This window comes from Spinacia oleracea, chromosome 2 (assembly GCF_020520425.1).
Source record: "Spinacia oleracea cultivar Varoflay chromosome 2, BTI_SOV_V1, whole genome shotgun sequence".
NCBI lineage: Eukaryota > Viridiplantae > Streptophyta > Magnoliopsida > Caryophyllales > Amaranthaceae > Spinacia > Spinacia oleracea.
This window is the reverse complement of record NC_079488.1, coordinates 101,747,764-101,761,431: the sequence shown is the minus strand read 5'-3', so window position 1 is coordinate 101,761,431 and position 13,668 is coordinate 101,747,764. Positions and strand designations below refer to the sequence as shown.

General features: G+C 32.8%; 1 long non-coding RNA gene across 1 annotated transcript; it reads left to right on the top strand.

Moving 5' to 3' along the window:
• Window positions 1-300: 300 nt before the first annotated feature.
• On the top strand, window positions 301-1,747 carry LOC110798121 (uncharacterized). The gene is made up of 3 exons (XR_008927299.1): window positions 301-425; window positions 535-657; window positions 1,501-1,747. It is a non-coding gene; the product is annotated as an uncharacterized lncRNA (long non-coding RNA).
• The last annotated feature ends 11,921 nt before the right edge of the window (window positions 1,748-13,668 follow it).

The window sequence follows — 13,668 nt, the reverse complement described above, 5'->3', positions numbered from 1 at the left end:
ATGCTAAAAAGAAAAGGCAGGGGAAGAAACCACAAGTTGAAAGTGAAGGAGGTTTAAACTACTACTACTGCGGTGTTGCCTTATGTACGTTTGTTTGTTTGGACTATAGATTAAAACTGCTACTGCTACTGCTACAGTGCTGCCTGCTTGTTAAAAATTAAAATGTTGATGTTACTGCACTGCTGCCTCTTTAAAATGTTAATGTTGATGTTGCTGCAGTACTTAATGAGTATTAGGATGATGTTGATGTCATTGTTGATTGTTGTATACAGGGAGTCAAGACTTGTAAACTTAATTTATGTTTAGATGTGGCATACCATATTTACAGGAAGGGTGACTATCACAGGTACCTTGCTGAGTTCAAGACAAGAGTTGAGCATAAGGAGGCTACTGAGAATACCCTGTTGGCTTACAAGTCTGCTCGGGTGGGTTTTATATTTCATGATGTATTGGTATTGATATTTTTCTACTGCATTTATCACAGTATTCTTGTGGTTCAGTTGTGCTGACTCCAGTTTTTTTGTTTTGTTCAAGGACATTGCTCTTGCTGAATTGGCCCCTACTCATTCCATTAGGCTTGGGCTTGCTCTAAACTTCTCTGTGTTCTATTATGAGATTTTGAATTCACCTGACCGTGCCTGCAATCTTACAAAACAGGTATCTTTACTAAACCTTAACTTTCTGCGAGACCTTAACCTTAACCTAACCTTATTAACTACAAACCTATACCTTAACCTTACAATAACTACAAAATGCTAAAGGAGTATCTTTTATCATTTTGTAGTTATTGTTAGGTTACAGTTTAGGTTTGCTTGAACCTGATTTATATTCTTCCAAATAGGCATTGAACTTCTTGTCTGAAGATACTGGGATTATGTGTCCCTGCTATATAAGTTGTCAAATGTTTTCGGTTTCACGTGGAAAATATCCCGAGTCATCGTCTGAGGCTTTGAGCACTTTAAATAGCATACCTTGAGCTTTTGGATCATCTATACGCCTTTTCAAATATAGCAGTGTACTCTTCTTTTCACTAGCTTCTTATGGAAATTGCCAGCCTAGTAAGTATGGCATAAAAAGTAGTATGACTTCTCTTAAGGGAAGTGTTACCCCACTACCTATTTGTCCCTTAGTAAGTGACAGGCTTGCAGCGTTGCGAGACAAACATTATTGCAGTATTGCTTTAGAAATGAGATCATCTTATCCTATTTTGTCACATAAGAGAGAAATCTCAGCGTGCTGTACTCTTGTCAGTGGGGGGATTGTAGTTGCACAATTTTCCCCCATATGCCACGTGATTGTGAAACTTTGTAGTAGAAGTATTTTATTTACGCTTGAGAATCCTCTAAAAATTTGCCTCATAAATGGAAAACAGAGTAATGGCAAGGTAGCTTATTGAATGTTTGGCACGGCAGTTAACCTGTCCTATCACTTTATTTGGTTCTCTTTGAAGTACTGTTGTTTTTGTATCACAATGTTGACTATTACACCACTTTTTAACAGACCATGCACAAATCTATCTACTGAGGAGGAGAGTGGTGACGAGATTAAGGAAGCTGAAGGAAAGCGTGAATCAAGCGAACAACAGTGATAAAGATGGAGAATTGTGCTCTGTATTTTTAGCATGAGATTTTGAATTATCGACTTGAAAGATATATTTATTATCGACTTGAAACTATTTAGTTGGTTTATTTTTGTAAACATATGATGGTGGTATTATATGTAAAAATCAAAGTTTATTGGAAGTTATTGGTGGTTGATGATACTTTTGGACATTGTATAAATGTGGCATGAGTACAGGTTCTACATTTTTTGGCTTATTGAATATAGAAAATAAATTATTTTATAAAACAAAATTACACATTATTCGCGGCGTTTTAACTCCTGAAATTTTACAAAGTTTGAGGCGTTTAGGTACAAAACGCCGCCTAACAATACTATTAATTTGAGGCGTTTTTCTACGTATACGCCGCAAATGAATCATTAATTAGAGGCGTTTTTTGACGCCGCAAATCAATCCTATTCATTTGCTGCCACTCTATTTGCTGCTACGCCAAAAACGCCGCAAATGAATATAAAAGTGACGCCTCAAATGAATGTTTTTCTACTAGTGAAAATCTGAAAGTTGAAAATAATGATACATCTTTTTTTCAAAGTCAATAGAGTTGTTAATTTTGTAGAATAAGTTGGAGGCTTTATTCAACAAAATCCTATCAAGCCGCCTATTGATGTTGTTTTAATATAGATTAGAATGATTGTTATTATAGTTTTTTTAGTTAGTGAAATGAATAAGCTCTAGTATTTTTTCATAATTACCACCTTATAAAGTCCGATTTTTAAACTTACCACCTTATAAAGTTTTATTTCAAAATTACCACCTTAAATTTATCTAAACTTTCAAAACTACCACAACTTAATGAAAACCGTTAAGTTTTCTATTAAATGGTGGTAATTTTAAAAGTTTATTAAAAATTACACCTTAAATTTGTTTCAACTTATAAAATTATCACCATGTAACATAGAACTCAACAGTTTCCGTTAAGTGGTGGTAATTTTACAAGTTTAGGCTCTGTTCCGGTCGATATATTTTGACTTATTTCAGACAAAATAAGTTCAGATAATATAAGTTATGTGATACACGTAACATCTATATGTAATAGATATTAAAAGACGTCTAAAAGAAAGTATATGTGATATGTGGGATCTGTTTATGGGTAGTTCGTTCCATATATGTAATTTTCATATACATTAAAAAAAATGTCAAATATGATTTGAACCTTTGACCTTGAGTATAAACAATAAAGCTTTTACCACTAAGGTATTATATGTTTCATGTTCTCATTACCAAAATTTTTTTAAGTAAATGTGAATGTTATTAATGTAATAACCCCGGACATTGCCGGGCCCAAAAACAAATCTATACTAATATATTAAAAAGCGTTGTGAAAAATGTCTATGTGGCCCGTTGTCACGGTCTGAATTTTTTGACACCGGATCCGTGCGGCGCACTCTTGCCTATTGGCGGCAAGGATGTGAGCCTTGTGCGGAATGAGTGTCTTGTGATTTGTAGGGGCACGAACAAGCGTATGATTCTGAAGGGGGCTCTTGCCTATTGGCGATAATAGCGAGGGACGAGGGTCGACCGGGACGCCTGTGTGCGCACAGCAGGCACATGCGGGACCGACGACGAGAATTTATATGTTTGTGGGACTTTGTGGGATTTGGGATACTTTAGAGCAAGTGGTGACTCAATATCTATAAAGGCCTACAACAAAACACAAGCAATAAAGAGATGACAACAAATGGTGAGAAATAGGAATTCATTCATTCATATCCCTCATAGAGGTTTATTTTGAATTAGCTAAAAACTACCAGTGAACATTGGATTGACAGTAACATAGTAATTTTATCTAGAGCCTAGGAAACTATTAGAAAGATCATAGAAAGTACTAGATAAGCACGAACCAGCAGCCTTCGAGCCAAGCAAGACCGCAAAATACAAGTAAATGAAGGTTGGATTCTAACATTTGAATGTGAATGTTATTAATGTAATAACCCCGGGCATTGCCGGGCCCAAAAACAAATCTATACTAATATATTAAAAAGCGTTGTGTAAAATGTCTATGTGGCACGTAGTACTCTCCCCTTTACGCCACATCATCCACTTACCAAGGATTATGTCATGTCATAGACAGACAAAAATCAATACGACAAGGTTTGAACACAAGACCTCGTGTGTGGATGATAACTCTCATTACCATCTTAACCAACCACCAATTGTGGTTTATCTCTTAACATTAATTTATAAATAAATATTAACCTGAAATCTAATTAATCAACTAAATTTATGTGACATTTTATTTTTTATGGACTATTTTAGGGAGGAAAAATATAATTAAATCATTACGACAAATATGAAAAATATGTTGCCGTAAGTCATATATATATATATATATATATATATATATATATATATATATATATATATATATATATATATATATATATATATATATATATATATATATATATATGAAAATTTGGTAATATTAATCCAACCTTTGGCCGATTTTCTTTTATTAAGCCCAGCTATGACATATTTTTTTTAATAATCCCACTTTTACTACCCAACAAATTTTATTAATTTGGTGTTATTAATTTGAAGCACTTAGTTCCACTAGAAAATGAATTATACAAATTGTAAGATTATTTAAATGAAAAATGACTTTGCATGATAAATGACGTAGTGTGTCTGTGTAGTTGACGAACTTAATTAATATTTTTCACTTTGTGAAATACATGTATTTTGGTCAAATTGAGCTCAAAATTTAACTATTCAATGTAACAACCGGAAAATCGTCCGGACCACACACTGGTTTTATATTGTAACAAGGAAATGCTAAATATTAGACAAATTACACAATGCTAGCTCCCACAACAAAAGTAACAAAATTATGGAGTACATATTTACTTAACATTACTCAGTATGTTAGTACTCCCTCCGTTTCTAAATAAGTGTCATCTATACCTAGTCTATACCTAGAAAGGAACACCATAAATTATTAGAAACCATGTGACATCTCATTATTAGAAGCCATGTGACATCTCCCCTTTTATCCATCATTTTGTTTTGTATTTTGTTCAATTTTTCTTTATTGTTTCTATGATTTACATCTTCTACTGCCTCTTACACTCCATTTTCCTTATTCAACATCAAGTTATTAATAGTCTAATATACTCATTAGTCTCTTCCACCCCACCCCTTTAACATCCAATATTTATTCAACATATAATTTTTATATTTTTCCAACCTTCAAATTACACCTCTATTTAATTCATATGTTACCAAAAATCACAAGTACTCACTAACTAAAACTTCAAAAGACATCTGAACAATCACTGCCCGTTCTATGAGCGGGCTCAAAAGCTAGTTTTTCTATAAATGACGTTCCCTTATAAGTGTTCAATTTTCATTTTTGAACATACATATTTTCCATTTTTCCATACACTTTTCCCACTTTTCTATATATCATGATTAATTTTTCTGAACATTTTACATTTATCCCATTTTTCAATCTCTACATTCACTTTTATTTGTACTTAATCAATAAACAATTATCTATTTTTTCTATTCCAAAAAATATATTTTCAATCATTATCTCTTACACACTTCTCATTTTCATTAATTACAGCATCACTCTGCATAAGTGATATTTATTTAAGAACGGGAGAGTAGTGATTAAAATGGGCCATATTTATCAGAATAAGTACGGGCTATAAATACATTCCCTTAAGTGTATAACCTTCGTGCGGTTTTGATGTGACCTTAACCTAACTTTCCGTGTAGTCTCTTCAAAACAGGATAAACATAATTCTCTTATTAATTAATGTTATTAAACTCATCTAGTAAGCCCATTAGTGGAGTAACTTGGAATACTTGGCCAAGTTGGAGAATGTTTGGGTGGCCTAAGGATTGGCAACCCTTAAAATATGTGTAACATAAAATAATATATAAGTGTAATTAATTGGAGGTAAAGTGGTATAAGGTAAAATTATTGAAAGAGTTATTAACTCTTAGGGTCACCCTATCATTGTTCGGCCAAGTTGTCGCTTGTCAATATTCAAACTGACAATTGATATTTATCTGGACTTAACTAAATTTATTTAAAATATAACTATAAAACCCTAATTTGCGCAACTTATTCCTAAAATGACATTAGTTTCTCTAATTGAAAAATACGACTAGAAAAACATGATTTGAGTAGTTGGTCATCTAATAATTGAATTATTTTGATTTACCGTCGTATTTTGACACTAGAAAAATAATACTCCCACCATTTCTAAATAATAAAAAAGCTTCATATTAGTAAAACAAGTAAGCACTATAAAATTATGCATTATTAGAGAAATTTTTTGAGAAGGACATTATAAACATCTCAATTTTAAGACGGATTACTAAAATTTTGTCCATAAATTGAAATTGAGATGGAATTGTATATGAAGTTCAAGAACCTCTTCTTAAACTTGTAATGGATTTGCCAAAATTCCATCTCAAAATTTTCGAGACACCCTATTTCCGTCTCAAATCCGTCTCTAAACATTATTTTGAGATATATTGTTGCGTTCTATTCACCTGATTTCCACTTATTTTTTCTGAACTAATTATCTGAACTTAACTGAACTTATCTGAACTTATTAGAACTTTTCAAAACTTATTTTAGTTATAAATTGTACTTGGCTAACCCTTATTTTTCCTGAACTTATCTTATCTGAACTTATCTGAACTTATCTGAATTTATCTGAACTTATTTTTCCTGAAATAGGTGGAAATAAGGTGAACAGAACAGGGCCTTAAATTGCACAGGGACGAAGTTTCCCATCTATATGAAATGATTATTTTGTAGCGAAAAGAACCAATATTTATTAAACAACTAAGTTTTGGTTAAAAAATCAGCTCAGTGAGCAATCCATTCGGAGATAGATCAACACATACATTGAAAGTTGTAGCATCTTGCAATGATGTGGCATATGTTCAAACTTCGAAGTTAAAAAAAAAAAACCTATAATCCATGTCTTAATCAAGAAATCAAAACTTTAATTTTGTTTGATATATAATTATCACTTCACATAAGAGTGAAGCATAAGAAATCAAACCCAATACTCCACTTGCTAATTAAATAACCATATGAAAGCTACTTTATATTATGCAAAGATACATTACATAATCACATTACCATATAATATATAGTTATGGACCACATTAAGCAAAAACATAAAAATTAGTTGACATGTGATGAGCACCTAATTAAGTTCCCTCGAATCTCGCATAATGTTCATGTTCTTTACTTTCTTTTTTTTAGGGTGGAAAGTGTTTTGAGGTTGTTCCAAATTTCCCGCCCTTAACACTTATCCTCCAATTGGAAGACTTAAAATTGAAAGTTGTCCTTTAATTAATTGATGAATTAAGGGGGATTAATTAATTAAGGGGGATTAATTAATTAATGGGCACTTACGTTGGATTTAGTGATTAATTAAAGAAGTAAACAACCGACCAAAAATGAAGATGATGAGGTCTCCATGTGATGGATAGCGATGTGTTAATTGGAATCATTCTAATCACACTTTCAACTACTACTTTGTTCATCAATAACCTCATCCCCCTCTCTTCAATTTGATCATTTTGCTATTTGCTTCTGCAACTTGGCTGGCATTTTGTCAACGCAAATTGTTGGACACCTTATCATAGATTCCTTTGTCCTCTCCTTAATTAAATCGTGTAGGTAGTAGAACATATTAGGTGTACCCGGGTGTACGGTGCACATTTTCACATTTTCTCCTTACATGGTGATAAAAAAAAAAATAAGAGAGACCTTCCATAAGCATAAAAATACCCTTGGGTGCACGATGCACCCGGGTGCACCTAATAATTTTCACTTAATTTATGTCTTCCCTAAATTTCGATGACGATATATATCACAAATAGATATGGGTGATTGATTTCAAAACGTAAGTAACTGATTGCAAATGAAAAATCTCAATTCAAAACCTGAGTACAAATTCCAAGTCAAACACATTATGAGTTCCAATTCCGATTCCTAATCAAAGCTCCGAAAATCCAATCAATCTTCTCCGAAATTCCAATTCAGAGTTACAATATTCCAATCATCGAGCCAAATCATGATTCCGGACTCCAATTCAATTTCAAACACATTCCAAGCCTCATTTACAATATCTGATCCCAAATTCAACTCTGAGCCACAATTCCAATCAAAATCATGTACCCGCTCGCAACAACGGGCATCGCCCCAAACCGAGCAACCCAAGCCTCAGTTTCAAAGCCTGAGAAAAAAGAAATCCTGAGCATCTTTTTCGAATCAAAAACACCTTTTCCATTTGTCGCTTATAAGACACAAAAGTTGGCTCAAGCCGGGCCCACTAAGAAAAGAGACAAAGTACAAACATTTCATGCTCGATCAGACATGCTTAGCGACCAAGCTCATAACCAAGCGCGATTGTGTCAGGATTTGAGCCAGACCTGCCCGAAGCGCACACCTCCCCTTGCGCTAGGCCCAACTGATGGGGACCTGACTCCTTCGAAGACTCTATAAATGTCCTAATTTTCTAAAGAAAAGGAGGCATAAATCGATCCAAACACAATATCGAAACTCTTCCATTTTCTAGAGGCATGTAAGCAAAAAATAACACTCTAATTCAATCTTAAAAATTAATCATCAAAATTATTTAATAATCAAAGTTCAATGTTCTAATGTCCTAAGAAATTTGGGAGTCCAACCTTGGAGATCAATCAATACCTAATTCTACATAAATTTTCGAGGACTTTTCTAAATATACACTTCTATCTTTCTTTGTCAATTTAATTTTAGTTTATTTACTTACTTTATGTGAGTTTATAATTTTCTTTAACTATGAAACATGTTCAATTAGAGCATCTCCAATGGTTGTAGCTAGGGACTTGCTTGCAATTTTTAGAAATTCCAAGCTACTAGCTTGACCATTGGAGTTAAAATAATAAATTAGCTTGGCCAAGCAAATTAGCTTATTTAAGCTAATTTGCTTGAAAAAACTTGGCCAATGAAATAATATTAAATTAAATTAAATTAAAATATTGAGTGATAAATATGACTACATTAAATATCAAGGTAGTAGCTAACCACTAGGGTACTAACTAGCTAGAAAGGAAAATAGCTTGAAATATTATGTGGCATAACAAACTAATTTAGAAATTAGCTTACCATTTTAGGAGTAATCTTTGAAGGAACATCATATTCAAATGTTTCCTCCAAATGATTTTTCACACTCCTCTTCCAATTTCTATGCTTCGATATCAAAAATACTTTTCAAAATCATGATTAGTTAAAGAGATATCATTCTTGAAAACTCCCTTTTACGAAAATCATGATCCAATATCTATTTTAAAATCCAAGTTCTCTAAAAGGTGTGTTTACAGAGGTGCAAATCCTTCTTTAAGTTAGAACTCATGACTCTTGAAAGTCTCATGTTTAAAGTTTTCAAAACCTTTTCTATGTTTAAGGACGCATATTTAAAAGAGAGAACCTCTCTTTAAACTAAAACTCTTCAATATTTGGAGCACATAAGAGTTGGGAGCTAGTTTCATGATTAGATCATCCTTTCTCTTAACATTAAGTCTCCTAATTTCCAATTGCAAGTTCTAATTTCTAAGTTAAAAGTCAATTTTAAAGTCTTCAAATTGATGATACTTTAAGTTGAGCAACCCCTAATGTTGATTAATCCAAGTTTTTGAAGATTTGAAGAACAAGATGTTATGCTTGAACATTCTTGATTGTTTGAAATTCATGTTTTCAAAAATCACTATTTCAAAACCCTTCAATTTCAATTTCTATTAATATCCTTTAACATGCTTATTACTTATTTAATCGTTGTCATGCAATTTCGATTCAAGTTCTACGTTCTATATGCCACTGTGTTGACACCTAAAAAGTGTCATGTGACTGGGCTTAATCAAGTTGTTTGTTTATTTGGTCCAACCTTAATAAGGCATGTAGATCCGCACTCGCGAAAAGGGAAAAAAAAAAAGTCATTTCACATCTTCATAAATCATCGAATGATTTTCATAAATATTTTTTAGCTCGGTCCGTACCTAAAGCCCTAAACTCAACACGCTAATTACCCTGGATTAAACCTAATTAATTCGCCGTATTAATATTCTACAAATCTTCACAATATTTCTAGCAGGCTGTGCCGGTGCGCTGGAACCCAGAGGTCCACGCTGGCTTTGGCGTCATTCGAACCATAATTTTACTCTTTTTCCCATAAATACAGTAGAATACACTTCATTTCTCACGGCTTTTTCATATCATTCTTACGACCTAAAATGCTTGAAACTTGTCATTTCTTACTACTCCTTGCATTCTTGAATTTTAGTTCCTTTTGGAATCTTTCCTTATTTGTGCAATGCTTATCCCCATTAAATCCTTATAAATATCCAAATGGTACACTTGTTTAAAATAAATATTTTATCCCTATTAAACCCTTCAATTTTTTCTCTCTCCTACCCACATGGCCACATAGGTTAAATTCTATTGAAATTTATGTGACAAGTGTACTTATGTTGGATTGGTTTAGATTCCAAAAGAGACTAACATTCAAGAACGTAGGGAGTAAATGCTAAATTTTCCATTATCCATTGACCATTAATTGATCCATCATTCGTCAAATTTAATCACAATTCATCCCCTACGTGATTGCGCTTTATTGAAAGTTCGTACATCCCTAAGACCTAAAAAATTCGATAAAAATTCTAAGGACACTATCTAATCAATTATTTTTTTTTTATCATAGTTTTGTACATTTAATTCGTTTATTATTATACTTGATATCGTTTAATGTGCGTGTTAATGTATAGAAACGAAATATAATTATCATGACTAACATCATTTTTTAGGTTTTGAGGCACGAATTCGCGTGTTAATATTTATTATTTAAGTGTAATTTATTTGCTCTATTTTGTAGGTTATTAAGCACATGAACCGTGCCATTAATTGTATATTTAATTACGTTCCTATTAAGAATTAATATGCAAGATCACCTAATAAAAAATTCGAGGAAAATGTTCGCGCAAGTATCCAACGGATCCCACTAGTATCTGGCGTTCTACACTGGATTCCTTCGCATTGTGCCTGGTATAGGTGTGGAACACCAAATTCTGGTGCATTGTGCCTGAGGTTGGTGGCCTTCGCCTGTTTCGAGGCTAAATGTATTCGCTTCTAGACAATAACGCTAATCTTTTTGTTTATCCTTTTTGCAGGTACAATTAGTGAATTTAATTATGTTTTCGTTTTGAATAACGTGTGTTTTATAAGGAGCAATAATTAGGAGCAAGCATTGCCCGCATGATCATGATGTGTACGTCGGAACTGGCTCACTATACATGATCCAACGGGGCCCGCTAGATCCTGTAGGGGCCCGCTAGAATCTAGCGTTGTGCGCTGGGTTATGGCGCACCCGTCCAGGCCTAGCGTGAACGCTTCACTTCGTTGATCTTGCGCGCAACCTAATTCGTGTTAATATTTTTTATTATTAATTATTTACGTGTATATTTTTTTGATTAATGTATATATTAACTTTAATTAATTTTTTAGGAAAGGTGGTTAATTATGCACGATTTGCATAATTAATATGTTTGTTTATTTATAACTTGTTTTATTTTTTAGCACTATACTAAATAAATATGCAAATCGTGTATATATTTCTAAATTCTTCTTTTTTATTTATTGCATTTAATATGTACTAACAATTTCTTTGTAGGATGTACTTAAATTAATTATAAACTTGTTATATTATCATAATTTGTATCATCCTATGTTGTGCATAATCACCAATATTATTGTTAATAAAAACTTGTTAATACAACCAAGATTAAATTAATAAGATAAGTTTTAATTGATTGTTAGGTTCTTTTTAATTGATTTCTAAATCTAAGATTTGATATTACATGTTAATGAGCCAACCTAGTTCTTTAATGTTAGGACTTTAATTATGTTTGTAGATTTTGTTGTTGCAATTCCCAATTATACGAATCGGAGTGGAGATCAAAAGTGGGTGCGTTGATACAATACCGACCCTTAACCTTGTCCCCAACCCATCTTTGGGTCATGGCGAGCTTGGAGTCAAGTTCCCAGGGAATATTATAGGAGCCTTTATGTGGATATTTCCCTAAACAATTTCTCCCGAAACGTCCCTTTCGAATTCTACAAAAAGGTTTATGAATCTCCCATAAATATTCGTTGTCCTCTCCATACTTTGACCTATTAATTGACCCATGCATCAACAACCAGTCAAACCCTACATTCTCTTAGCTAAATTCATCCTCAAAAGGAATCCTACGAGGATTAATCCTCGTGGGGTAGGGGCGTGAAAGTGAACCCCTACAGTTTGGTGACTCCGATGGGGACAATTTAGAACAATAATTTGAAATGTTGGAATTTTATTTTAGGACAAGAGGATAAAACATGAAAGATTCGATAACTCTTGGGTTTTGTAACACTTAGTCTTATATAATCATATGTATTTAGATTTTTTCACATCTCCACGATAATGGATCTAAGAACCAAATTTCCAACATGAATATGTTCTAAACTCTAGACTACCTTATGGTGGTTCATAACTTGTTCCAAAGCTCCTGACCATTGTGGTTGGTCTTGGCCTTGAAACCACCAAACCTTGGCATTTATGTTGCTTGCAACATGTGGAGGATTTCCTTGTATCCATCTTTGTTAGATGGAGATAAAACCCCTTGGATATAACCTCTTAGTCAAGGACCCTTTTCCCACCTAATTTAAACCAACCGCGCTCCTGAACGTAAAACTTTCCTTCGGAAAGAACGGTTCTATGCATCATGACATTGTTGTTCTAACTTCCTACTTGTACATAAATTACGCATGTGTTGTTTACTAACCCTGTGCTTTTCCCCTTTAAGTCGCGGTTCCCTCTTTTATGAGTCTTATAGTCTTGTTTTATCATCATTTAGAAATAACGGTTGTCCATTAGTGGGTAGTTGATCTGGAGTAGTTGTAGTTGATTTTTTTAGGATGTACAGTAACTATCAAACAAAGATATAGAGAGATCTCTTGTTCAACCTTAATTACTCTTTATGTGATTAAACTAGTATTTGCAGCTTATAACATAGATTTATGTGATCCCTGCATCAAAATTGGTAAGATGCATGGTACGGTTCTACTAGAGACTACCCGACAAGTTTGTCGTCATGTAAATTTATTATCTATAGTCTAAATATTTTAAAAAACCTTCATCCCTTAATTTGTCTTAAAAACGCTGAGTATCTTCACTTCTCCATCATTTGTGTGATAGTTCGAGACTCTTACATATGTGATTAATTCATAGGGTGTGGATGATAATTTTAAAAGAAAACTCATGACAAAAATGATATAAAATCAATAAAACAATGTCTAAGCTACAATAAACAAAGGGTATTTATAAGCAAACAATAAGCAACGGCTAATTTTCAAACACAAAACTTAGCCGTTGAGCATCAAAATTGGTAGTTTTAAGTTATGGGTATTTGGTGAATTATGTTTCAGAATAAGGGTATTTGGTGAAATAAGTATTAAAATAGAGGTATTTGGTGAATTATGAAACTAGGCTAACGGCGGACTAACGGCGCGCCATTAGTAAGGGTATCTTGGGTATTAAGTCATTTGTGAGGGGTATTTTATGTATTTCTGAAACTTGATGGGCGTTTGGTGAATTATGCTAAAAGTCGGGGGTATTTCATAAAAATTCCGTTCCTAAATTTATACCCCGACCACAGTAGGGGTTATTAACAATAAACATTTTAATCATAATAATACATTAACAAAAGGTCTTGCATGCACATGATGTATACTCAATTTATTTTACATTGGGTTAACTTTTACCAAGTTTTTTTTTGTAACGTTTAACATGTTTTGATTAACCTTTATATTGTTGAATACGTTTTAAAAGGTTAAATAGTTATTTTTGTACATTATTAGAGATTTTGAAGAAATAATTTTTGTTAAAAAAAAATTAATCCTTTAAAGTATAACTTTTACATTGTATCATAACTTTTAAAAAATTGAAGTTAATTTTTACTTCGATGTACAATATTTATTGTACACCACCTTTAAATAA